Raw genomic sequence first — 13,812 nt, forward strand, 5'->3', positions numbered from 1 at the left:
CAAGTTACCCGGGAAGCGAGTGTGTAAATTGCAAAAAACAAGAACATCACAATTCCCTTTCTAGATAGCGAAATAATTACGCAGCAAATCAAGAGATCATGCTCATAATTGTATCAAGAGATCATGTATATAAGGTAATAATATTGTGTAATTCAAAATTATTTAATTGAGAGAACAATACAATCATATATAGTAGTGGTGCACTTATGGTTGGCACTGGGTTAGAACAATCAGAGGGAGTAAATTACTCTTACTACAATGAGCATTATTAGCAATGAATGATAATTATACAAAGAATATTTACAATGAATGTGAGATATCACGTGAGTCCAATATCATAGACATCTTTTTGAAAGCTTTAGGGGGTGTATTGGATTAAGATTTCACAAGACAATTTTAGCAAAAAAAAATCTTGAAGATTTTAAAAAACTTTGTGAGATTGTATTGATTTTATGAGATTTTAGAAGACTTTTTTGAATGACTTTTTCAATTAAGATTCTTAACACAAGAATTTGTGAGACTTTATGACACAGACTTTTGAGATTTTGAAGTACTTTGTAGACTTTTAAGATTTAAATGAGTCAATAAATTCGATATAAATTCCTTCTAAAATAATAATGAATCAATCAATGAAAATTAATCATTCCTTAAAAAAATCAACAATCATTAATATAATAAAAAAATCAATGAATAAAATTCTACAAAAAAAAATCAATGAATAAACAAAAAAACAATTAAAAAAAAATGACGAACAAGGTTCTATTGCTGTTGTTGAAACATGTTGTTGTTATATATATTTTCAATGTCTATATCTTATAATGAATCGTGACACTCTATGTTGTTGAAACATGTTGTTGTTGTATATATTTTCAATGTCTATATCCTATAATGAATCGTGACACTCTATGGTAGCAGGACAACCATGAAGAGGAAACGTGATAGAGAGGTAGGGAGAAAATATAAGTGATTATAAAAAAACACGAGATAATCAGGAAACATGAAATAGAAACATGAGGAAAGGTGAAAGAAATAAAAAAAATGAGAATCCATCAAAATCTCATGATATGAGAAAAGATTTTTTTAGCTCAAAATTCACTAAAAAGTCCATCAAAATCCATTAAAATCCTATTTTTTAAACAATCCATCGAAATTAGAATACTTTTGAATACCACAAGACTTTTTGTAAGTTGTAAAGAGTCTTGATTGAATACCACTAGACTTTTTTAAAGTCTTTTAAAATCCTAATTGAATACCACTAGACTTTCTTAAAGTCTTTTAAAATCCTAATTGAATACCACAAGATTTTGTCATCATAAAAAAATCTTTTAAAATCCATTGAAATTCTAATTGAATACACCCCCTTAGAATAAGACTGATTAAATCAGATTTGGGAAGATTAGAAAATACCTCATTTTCATCAACATAGTTTGAGCAAGATTATGAGTCAAAATTAGAGCTAAGCTCTGTGTCAGTTGGTGCTTGAGCCATAAGAGCCATGTTTGCCTCTGCATCCTCTTTGTCGGATTCTGAGTTTTCATCACGATCATCCCATATCATCATGAGACTCTTTTGATACTTGCTTTCTCTATTTTTGAGTGATTATAACAATCTTCTTTTTTCTTGAACTTGAGTTTTGTAGTAGCAAGGCTTCAATTTCTCCAGCTTCTGAAACATCTTCAAGATATCCATCTTGAGTTTCTTTCTCGGATTCATCTTCTTCATAGGTTGCACACATAGATGATTACAATTCTCTCCTCGAGTCCCTCAAGCTAGCTATTGATGAGCCCAGGAACCCTGCAGATTTGAAGAAAAAACTTGATGAGGCTTTTGCTTTAGTTGCCGAAAAGTACAAAGCTATCCTTGGATACGATTCCTTTTAGTTGTGAGGATGTACTTTCGAGCTGGATCTTTGAAAGACGCTTGTTCTGTTTTGGATGATATTGACAAACGGCCCAATATTGTTCCAGACATGTTTTTGTTGCGTGATATGCTGCAGATTTATCAGAGATGTAATATGGTTGATAAGTTAGAAAAAAGTGTACTGCAAGATCTCAAAAGATCAGGCAAATTGGGATCAGGAAGTTTATAATTGTGCCTAAATTGCTGTGCTCAGGCTCTGCCGGTAGATGAGTTTTCGAGGCTTTTTGATGAGATGCTGCAGCGAGGATTCCTGCCAAACACAATTACCTATAATGTCATGCTTAATGTTATCGGGGAAGCGAAGCTTTTCAAGAAAGTTAGGAGACATTGTAAGTGGTGCATTGTATTAATTTTCATGGTTGTTTGTGTGTATGTACCATTTTGTATTGAATTAGAATACCTGTAATACTCTTTTAATTATATCTATTTTATATTAGAATATATACCTGTCAATACTTTTTGTTGATCCATGAACATTTCAATTGTTTCATGAAACATTCTTAAACACTAGTCTCAAGTATTTGAAACATTCATTGTACAATCAACTTGTTGATTGTGCAAATGAAGATTTTATTTTTTTTATACCAGAAGGGTTACATATACATTACAGTGTGGTTGTAATACACACACATGTTGATTCGTTTATTTCTAAGGGACTATACTACTGCTCAACATCCCCGCATTATGGGGATGGTTTGGCTACTCTTTAAAGAAAAAAGGTCAACAAAATTGATCAAGCTGCAGGAACTTGACAAGCAGGAGGTTTTCCTGTAACTATAGGTTTAACATTAGTACATTTAGCGACTATTGGTGCTCCATTGAATGTGAGATCAATATTATTTAGCTCTACACCATCACATGGTACACTACTGCTGTAAATAAGAACAACTCCTTCTGCAGTTCCTGAAGTTCCCTGAGTGTTCTTGAATGAAACCTTGGTTATCTTTATTTTTTATGGAACATATACCATTGAAAACCATGCAAGAGATGAACAAAAGTTAGACAGTTTAATTAAAATGTACAATCATTGTAACAGTATTTTGATAAGATAATTTTTTGAATGAATACCCGTTTGTTGCATTGGTTCCATGGACAATGTACTCTCGGTCTATGATGACAGGGTTCTTGACATTAACCATGATAGTATCTTCAAAATCCAAATCTGTAATAGTAAGTGTTGCTGGTTCATTAGGACAAGTCTTGACCCTCACACCATTGTCTTCTGTCAAAGTAATTCTTAATTAGAACCCCTTTTCTTCGGTTATAAAATTTCCAAGGCTTCCAATACTAATATGCCATGACCAGGACCACAATTCACATTTTGGACAGTGAGGTTTTTGGTACCATCACCGACCGATACACAATCATCTCCGGTCCCAATGTTGGTGTTAAGAATGGGAGCTACTTTTGCCACCCTACTGGTTACTCGTGCGCCCTATTTTTACACATCCGCTACTTAAGTAGCGGATGTTATAAAATTAGAAATTTTGGAAAAAAAAACGCCGTAGACAATGTTTGAGTAACCAGTAGGGCGATAAAAGTAACTCCCGTTAAGAATTTTAACATCAGTTGATTTTCCCAGATGGATTCCATCCGTATTGGGACTAATTGCGAAGCCATGAAATGTAATATTGTGGCAAGGAATAACCAACTTTGTTGCTCTTGTTTCCACTCAATGCAGGTCCACCTACTTTTTGTTTCCATCCAGTTGCACCTTGACCATCATAAACTACTTTTCCTGATAAGGTTAAAGAGTCCATGTACGAAAACTTGACCCATTGATCAGCCCCTTTGATTTCATCTTGGTTTGTAGGTGCTTGAATTGTGCCATCAACTTGAACTTCAATAGGAGCCTTAGACCATCTCCAATGGTGTAGTACCTATTAGGTACTCATGGTACTTATTAGGTACTACCATTGGAGCACAACACATTTTAGTACCTAATAGGTACCACTTCTAATATAAGAACTCTCTCTCTCTCTTCTTTTTATGGGACCCACTTTATTTAATATATTCAAAAAAATTTAATTTGACAATATTATTTTAAATTAAATTTCAAATTTTAATGATGTGGAGTTATTGATGAGACCCATTTTAGAACTTTTTAAGAAATGCTCCATTGGAGGGGTTGAGTACCTATTAGGTACTATTATTAAAAAAATAATAAATTGATGATGTGTCTATGTGGGACCATTTAAGTACTCAAAAATGGAGTGCTCCATTGTGGATGCTCTTACAAGGACCTTTAACATCTATTGCATTCAGCTTGTATGTACCAGATGGAATCACAATTTTAACTGCAGTGGTTGATGCACATGCTTCCTTCCATGCACTTGCGAAAGCCTTATGAGAAAACAATACACAATAAATATGAAGAAAAAAAAACAAAATATTGGTAGTGTGTACTTGACACTTTATATATGAACTTCAATTCTCTGCATTTTAAAAAATACGTGGTTACACAGATTAATTGTTTTTAGCCATCAAATTTAAGATTGGCTGTCTCATACTATACTACACCCTCACCAAATCATATTCAACTAGTCTTTGTTGTTGGTTTGCGATCGGATGTTCAAAATCAATTTACGACGTGGAATGCAAATCTCATATATACGACCCTAGATTTGTTAACAACATAGGCTCGTCTAAAAGGTTAAATGGTTATTTTCTAATTGTCAATTCAATAGGAATAATTAATACCTGGGTTATATCTGAATTTGGTGCTCCACCAAATTTTGATATGTCGAGGACTTGAACAGTTTTACTTGGGACATGGTAGGAGTTCAAAATTATATGTAATCTTTGTTGTTTATAACTTAACTTTTCAATGGTAAGAAAGTACAATAGAAGAACGTGGAGGGTTTTGTAGCTGAAAGGGGGTGGAGAAAGCATCCCCTTATTGGGCTATATCAAATAGAAAGTCCTTAGCCCAAGTCTAACATCATCAACTTTGAGGTTTTTTTTTTCTAAATTATTCTTTTGATCTTTTAACTTATTTGTTAGTTTCGTTTTGGTCATTTAACTCTCTTTTGTTCCGTTTTGGTCTCATATCTATACTTTCGTTATTCATTTTAGTCCCTTATGTTACTTTTTGACCATCTACAATGTTGATCCATTATAAATATTTGGGATTAAAAAGTAACGGAAGATACCAAAATGACTAAATGAAAAAAAAAAAAAAAAATAGTCAAAGGACCAAAATGAATTGACTAGCAAATAAATTAAGAACAAAAAAAACAATTTAACATTTTTTTGTCAAGTTGAATAAGTGAAGTGTGTTAGATTTTTTTACACCACACAACTTATATTGCGGGGAAGAATGACAATGTGACATGACATGCATATTAGCTTGGTTGAGATGGTCTATAAGTTTGATAAATTAGCACGGCAAGACACAAAAAAACGTATGAAAAACTTTGGAAAATTGAAATCTTTGAGCATGAAATTAACAATTTCAATTGAAAAACTCATTCAACTTATGAGTAATTGAAAGGAAGTTTCATAAGAGTGTTTTGATCTCAAAAAATTCAAGTCGTGGCTTTTTAGTCAAAGTGAATATCCAATTAACGACTTAAATCATACCTTACTTTATCCAACATAGTACTATATAAACTCCTTCATCACACATCTCCAACGTCACATTAATTTTCCTTAAATAATTTAAACATTTCGGCTTATTTCTTTTGAATCTTGACAATATTATTTATTGTTTTGTTTTTACTATTCATCACAAATAATGGGTTACTACATGAAAATGTTAGTATTCACAACATTAATTATACTATTTGGTTCACAACAAATAAGGGCAGTAAGGCCATTATCAATAGAGAAGGAATTTTTATTGTTGCAAACAAATGTAGCAATACAGTCACTACAAAGAGGTCCCGTGCAAGGGTCCCAAACAAACCCGTGCTCCACCGTTCCCGGCCGCAATCATGGACGTTGCACCTTAGCCAATATGAATGTCGCCGGCCATGTTGCTCACCCAATTCCACCACCCTTCCCAGTTTTGGTGTGAAGTTTTGAACACTTTCAATTAACGCCAGCTACCTACCTTGATCAAAATAAAAGTCTAAAGCTTTATCCATTTGATCATAGTTTATGTGTACATAATTATTTTGTAGAAAATTCAACTAAAAGATCAATTTATTCTTTTTTTAAGAAAAAAACATCAAACTTTTATTTGATTTGTTTAATGTATTTTTAATTCATTTTTGTTGGTAAAGTAGTGAGAGTCATCATTTACATATTCTCAAATTTGGACCGGAACGGTCTTGCATGGATGTTTTTCTGGATAGGATAGAATATTTGTATTATATAAACAAAAATAAATAAATTGTATTATATTTTGTCTTAATATGAATATTTGACGAATAAAATAGGTTCGTTAACCCTGAAGTTTATCATATTTTCTATTTGTAATTATAATTATTATAGTGAATATGAGTCGGGTTAGAAATTAGCATAATATCCGCTAGGCTACCTAACAAAAAAAAACTAGCATAATATAATAAGAAATTAAATTACTAATATGTCCCTATAAAATATAATTTAAAATAAAATCTAATAAAGTATAGACGTAGATATTAAAAAATTAATATTATATTAAAAAAATTATTTATTAATTTATTGAATTTAGAATACTGATTTTAATACTGGTTCCTCCCACAAACGAGATTAATCCAGTCTTCTTGCATTTTCAAGAGAGTTTCACTACAATCACAAAGATTACAAATGCCCAAGCATCTAGCTTAGGACTTCGTTGCCCAAGTACCAAACTTATGACTTCCTTTCCCAAGTACCAAACTTAGGACTTCCTTGCTCAAGTAACAAGAGACTCCCTTTACTCAAACACTAAGTAAGAGACTTCTCAAGCTTTCAGCAAGAGACTTATCACAAGCTAACTCAAACTAAAGTAGTTAGATGTGGTTCCACACTTAATATACAATTAGAGGTGCAGTCAATACAACATATTGAGACTCTATAACTTAAGGATTTCTAAGATACATTCGTTGGAAAGAAATCCTAAGTGTAAATTTGAGCTGGGATTTTGACATGGTTATGCACTATCCTAATGTTCCCCAAAGTCTCTATTTTCTTCAAGTCTTCAGCTCCTTATATAAATTTGAGAGAGAGATCCGTTGGAGAGACTTGAGTAGAGTCGTTGAGAAGCTTGATTGTACAATTAGAGTTTCTCCTTTTAATAATTGAGGCTTTCTATAAAGTATACCTGAAGTTCTTTAACATAATGGCTAATATTTGTTCCAACGGCTATGACATTGAGGACAATGTCTTTAATTTTCTGAAAAAAAAAGACAACTGTTAGCGACGTTGTACTTTCTTATTTTCTCTTTTGTCAACTTTGAATGTGAACCTCTGAGATGCCAAAGTCTGACCTCCTAAACTCTGAATGATTCAGAGTCTGATGTTCATTGTCTCTGATGTTCTTCAGCTTCTGAAGCTTAGCATCCTCTGAACGTCTTCAGAGTCTGCTATTTAGAGTTTGCTTCCAGCTCTTTATATGTTCGTTGGCATATAAAATTCTTAATTCTCCATAAAAAATTTAGTCAATTGTCCTGCATACTTGTACATACATTAGCAAATCCAATTTATACTTTCAATACTTATTACATCAAAACCTATGAGTTAATTGTTCACAAACCAATTTTGTTCCAACAAGGTCATCTTTAGAAGTGGCGGCTATTGCACCGTCAACGGGTTCCGCTTGGTTAATCGGCATGCCTAGAGGCATCTCTGGCTCACCATTGTTGTTAATGTCGACCATTGGTCGTATTTGGTGACTTTTTGGAAGATTTAGTCTTATTATTTAAAAACACAGGAAAACTTAGGTTCTTAAAGACGCCACCACTGATCTTACATGATCATAATCGACGTAGTCGATTGCTGAGAAGCCATTGTGTGCAGTAAATGTCAATCATTCTGATGTCGACCATTATAGATGGTTGGCTTCCTTAACCGTTGGGCAAGAGGACGTGACTTTGGGTCTACGTTCGGTTAGGCCCAGTCTAGAACAAAGGTTATCGTTTTCGGTGGACCTTTAATTAGCAATCGAGAATCTGGTGGATAGGGTGAAAATTTCCTACTCAAAATGATTTCTTGATAAGAGCCCCAATTCTTCTTTGGATGAGAGGTAAAACCTCTCTTGTGCTCGGTCCAATAAAGCTTGTTGGGGATAATTTTTATGGGTGGATGGAGTTGTGGTGGTAGTGTATTTCTTAGGAGCATCTCACCTAGTTGGTGTTCTCTCTCTCTCTCTCTCTCTCTCTCTCTCTCTCTCTCTCTCTCATTAAATCAATAAGTCGCATCATTAGATCAAATAAGATGTGATGTGACATATTGATACAATGGAAACTTATTGATTCAATGATAAAAACATATTTGTATACGGTGAAAGACTTATTTTATTTTTGTGTAATAGATCGTTGTTTAAATGATATAGTATTTTTAGGTAATGCATGTAATTTTTATAGGAAACTCAAATTCTTCTATGTAAATTTTATTGTTTGGATAATTAATTTGAGAATTCTCAAAATAATAATAAAACATTGAAGTATTTAGCTGAAGATAAATTTAGGGAATAAATAATGACACCTAAAAACTATAAATTTGAAATGTCTTCCTTACTCCATACAATGTGAATACTGAATATCAAATTGGTTCCTATAATATGTTCAAATTTTTTCAAATTGGTCACCATCTTATTTTAAAAACAAAAATAAAGTCGCCCCGATAAATTTTAAAAAAGTTGCAAATTGACCGTTAAATTTTTCAATATTTGTAAATTGATCCCTATTTTTTCAAATTTTGAGTTTACCCCAAACTTTTTAAAATTTATAGAAGTACATACCCTAAAAACTAATAATGTTAGCAATGAAAATTTTATTACTCTATTCAAACAAAACTATCATAAATGAAGAGAAATCAATTGAATCATTTGAATTATCTACGTTCTAATTAAATTCTCTAAAAGTTTTAATATATCATCCAAACACACTCTAATTGTTAAAAAGTCCAACATTGAATAGGAAATGACGTGAATATATGTTTATTAGTGGAGACAATTATTACCTTATAAGCTGGTTAAATGATTTTGCAAAGTTAAATGAGGCTCAACCAAAAGTCTCGTTCAAAATTTATTGTCATTTGTTATCATATTTTCGTTGAAAAATGCTAAATGTAGCGAAATATGTATCACCAAGGGTTTCACGAGTGACGTGGTGACATGACATCTTGCGCTTCCTATCCACTGTTTTGACTTTCAATTTTTCAATTCCTTTCACTGTTAATTTTTTTCAATTCATAATTTTTCCCCTCGCTTTCGAAATTTCTTGTCTGGTCTTTGTTCTAGATTATGCAAATTAATTACTTGTTTAAGTTTCTCTGAATTCATTTCTTTCTTATGAATAAGATCCATTAGTTTTTCTTGACTTCTATTAATTTGCATGAAGATGACCCATTCTTTTGACCATTGGAAAAGATTAATTTGCTCCTTCAGTTCCTTTAGTTTCTTCCATTTTCTTTTACATTCAATTTTGGTTGAATAACCCTTTTCCCTTTGATTTATATATTGTTGTTTAGTTTGTTTCTCAATTTGATATCTTATCTCTCAGTGATGTGAGATGATTAGGGATGTGGTATTTTTTTTTATAAGTAAAAAATGAATTATAAGGAGTACAAGGGGTATTCAACCCTTACAATTCAGAATAGATCACTTTTGATGTGTTGAAAACAATCTAAAGGATTATTACGCCATTCAAAAAACACTAAATTAAAGTGAAGTGAAGCGGCAAACGGTGGCAAATGGCAATTGTCCAATATATTTTTCTTCCTTTAGCAAATAAAAAAGTTAACAAAATTTCGAAGAAATAAAATACATAAATAAGCAGCGCTTTCATGATAATTTCGTAAAAAGCTTGTCGTGATATATAGCAATTCTCATTTTCGTTAATTATCATCTATATTTATATCCATGCTCAATAGTTTTTGGTATGAGATATGCGTTAAAGAGTTTTACATCAAATAAGAAATAACCTAAATATAGGTATATACCCAGTAGCGGAGCTAGGGGGTGGCCAGGCAGGGCCATGGCCCACCCCAAAAAATTGGAAATTACCTGGATACCCCTATACATATATAAAATTATGAGTATATGCTACATATATGTTGGACGCGATAAAATTGAAGACAATTTAAGTTGGCCGAGTGGTTAAGTGGTATGTGGGTATTAAATTGGCTTGAGTTCTAGTCCTTGCAATAGCATTTGTTTTTAATTTATCTGTTTTGATGATTTTTTTAGTTTTCTGTTTTTTTCTTTAAAAAATCAATTTTACTGTGTAAAAATCCACGCAAATCAAGATGAAATGAAATTAAAGTAAGCCACTAAATTAATCATATTATTTTTGTAAAATTAGCTTTTCATAGTTATATATACATTATTATCTTTCTCGTTAACTTTTTGTGTGAACACAATTATTATCAATAAAAAAAATTATTCTCTTTTGATTAATATTATTTATTTTCGATTATATCATTTTTCTTTTATTATATATGTAATATAACAAAAAATATAATTTTTTGATGATAAATTTTATGAAAGTATTCATTCAAACTTAATTATTAATTCTTTTAAGTCACTTATACACGTTAATATTATCTTAAGGTACACACTTTAATTTTTGAATGAGAAACTTTTTTTTAACGGAGCAAACTTAAGATATTTTATTTAAAGTTATCAACTTTTTACTTATCACAACTTCAATTGTTATATATATAATATAATATGCTTAAAAAAGAAATAGATAATATAATAATATAATTTTCTTATTTAATTTATATGTTATAATTTTTAGCGGCCCATCCAAAAATAAAATCCTGGCTCCGCCACTGTATATACCTATATAAATGACTGCCAATCGCATCTAATTAATCTATTTTGTAAGATTAGTTAGGCCAATTAAAATCGTAAGACAAATAATTGATATGAAATCTTAGTTTGCTTTGAAGCTCCAATAATAAATATTTAAGAATATACCATCATGCATGTTTCCATATTCATTGTGCATGCATGTCGATCGATGGGAAAAATTAGATAATCATATGTCAAAAAAGTATTTCTTTATGCATTATTTTTTTGAAAAAAATCATATTGCCAAATGTCAAGTTTTTTGTGGTGTATTTTCAAGAAACTAAAGCCAGCTTAAGAGATCCTCTTTTTGTGTGGTGTGAGACTCCTCTCTCATTATGGAATGCACTACAACCTAAAAAGTATGATTATGAAATTCTTTGCATGTTACAATTTGATTATGAAATTGTTAGAGTTGTAAAGTATTTTTCTTTACACATAGGAGTTCCAATTTTGATGTTGACTTAGACCTAATAATAATAGTACGTACCCTACAGAGCCCACAGAAAAAAAAATTTATTTTATGTCAGATCAAATGGGAGCAAGTCATTTTCAACCGCACATTGTATTCAATAATTTAAAGGTGTATCTAATATAGTAATATTGACCTCTTAAAAATAATTTAACACTAAATCTTTATCTATATTTATATATATAAATCCTAGATAGTTGTCCAATTGACTATCTAAACCCTAATTCACATCACCCACTTAAACCAATGAAAACCTTTCATTTAGCCATATCACCCACTTACATTCATTTAATGTGTGGTACTAAATGTTATTATTATTATTATTATTATTATTATTATTATTATTATTATTATTATTATTATTATTATTATTATTATTATTATTCTTTTGGGTTAATATTCATTTTAATTTTTTTCTTCATTTTATTATTTTGTGTATTTTATTATTTTTGGTTCATAATAGGTTATGCTTTTGCTAATAATCTTTTGTTCAATCTTTGTGTATATAATTAGTTGGTCGATTGTCAAGACTATTTACGGATGATTTTGGTACGCAAATTCATCGTCACATTCTTTTGGTTGATCCAAATAAAAATCAATTTGAAGTGTTAATAAAAAAATAGATAAAATAAAATTTACTGATTGTTTGTATGCTGTTCATGATTTTTATCATATTCAATTTTGAGTACTCGGTTAAGTTGGTTTATCTTTGCCTCAATATGTTTCAAATAAATATAAATTACCGATTTGATAATGAAGTAGTTTATCCAACTCAGAATCCTCCGATGAAATTTATAATACAAAAAAAAATTATGTTCCAACATCAATTTTTTTCAATGGTCAATTATATGTTAGTAATTTCTAGAGTTATTTTAAAGAATGAATTAAAGATATCGCTAACCAATGTTAATAAAGAATATACCAAGGTGACTTCAAATGTAGTGTATAAATAACTTTTTTTTAAATGTATAAACACATATTTAATATCTATATCACATTTAGATAACTTCTATTGTTACTATCATTTTGATAATACTTATTTTTCGATTTTAGATTTACTACATATACAAATAAATTTTTTATGTTATAGTATAAAACAACACATAAAACCCGTGCATCGTACGGGTAATCGTCTAGTTATTTTTAATAGAATAAAATGTAAATACTGATAAACGGAAAATATGAATAATATTATTTATTTTTGTTTTTACGATAATAATATTGTTTATTGTTATTTATTAAATAAAGTAAGATTCACGTTTAAATTTTCTCTATATTACTATTTTCTTACTAATAAATTATATTCATTTCTTCAAATTATAGATTACATAAATGCAATACAAAGTCAAAATTTTGAAGAACAAAAAAGGATGAATCTGCAAACAAATTTACAGCATCCATGAAATATTCGAAATATTCATGCATGCCTTCGAATCTATAACGTTGATGACATCACAGTCATTGATTGAATTTGCATTATATATATTGAACTTAATTTTTCAACCCGAAACAAATAAACACTGCACAAAGATTGGAAAACAAAATACACTACACTTAGACGAACGACGCTATGATGGAAAATCAAAACAAATAACGTTGCACTATAAGACAACAAAAGAAACACTGAAGATATATAAAAACCACATTTATTTAACTAAATTAGCAAGAAAAAATGATTTGAAGGAGTGGGTTTTAAGTTTAACTTGACCCTAAGTCATCACCTCTGCTTGATATATAAATTAAGAAGAAAAGAAAATTTTGACGGCTAAAATTAAAAGAGGAGAGTGTATATATTACTATTAGATTCCCAATAATATACATATAACAATCTATTTAAGTATGACCAATTTTAACATGAAAGACTTCGTCAAGTCTTCCATGGTGCACAAATTGTTAATATTATTATAATGAATACAAATTTTACAAAATCGACTGTTGAATTGAAAATTTATGTTATATAGATCATCCATAATTTTTTTTAAAAAAAAATCGAAAATAATTTGATATGTTATTGAGACACATCAAAATTAACGATTTATGGTTTTTTTATTGAATACCGTTAATCTTGATTGGTCTCAATAACCTATCAAATGTTTTCTAATTTTTTTAATAAAAATTATGGATGATCTAAACGATATAAATTTTTAATCCAACGATCGATTTTGTAAAATTTGTATTTATTATAATAATATGGACAACTTGTGCACCATGAAAGACTTGGTGATGTCTTCCATGTTAGCCAAAACCTCTATTTAAAGCTTTTTTAACAACTACCAATTATTTTGTCCTATTGACATTTTTTTTTCATGAATAGTCAATTTCATTCAAAGGTTTATATATATAGGGGAGAGATCAAATTACACCGGTGTAACATTTGAGTAATATTACATCGCTCAATAACGCTTCAACGAATACAAATTTTACAAAATCCACTGTTGGATTGAAAGTTTATATCATATAGATCATCTATGTTAAGTTTTACAAAAATCTAAAATCG

The 13,812-nt window shown here is 30.2% G+C and overlaps 1 pseudogene; it reads right to left on the reverse strand.

Annotated features, from left to right (window-relative positions):
• Positions 1-1,367: 1,367 nt before the first annotated feature.
• Positions 1,368-7,705, reverse strand: LOC123922397 (annotated as a pseudogene).
• Positions 7,706-13,812: the final 6,107 nt, after the last annotated feature.

The sequence above is a fragment of the Trifolium pratense genome, linkage group LG4 (assembly GCF_020283565.1).
Source record: "Trifolium pratense cultivar HEN17-A07 linkage group LG4, ARS_RC_1.1, whole genome shotgun sequence".
NCBI classification, from domain to species: domain Eukaryota; kingdom Viridiplantae; phylum Streptophyta; class Magnoliopsida; order Fabales; family Fabaceae; genus Trifolium; species Trifolium pratense.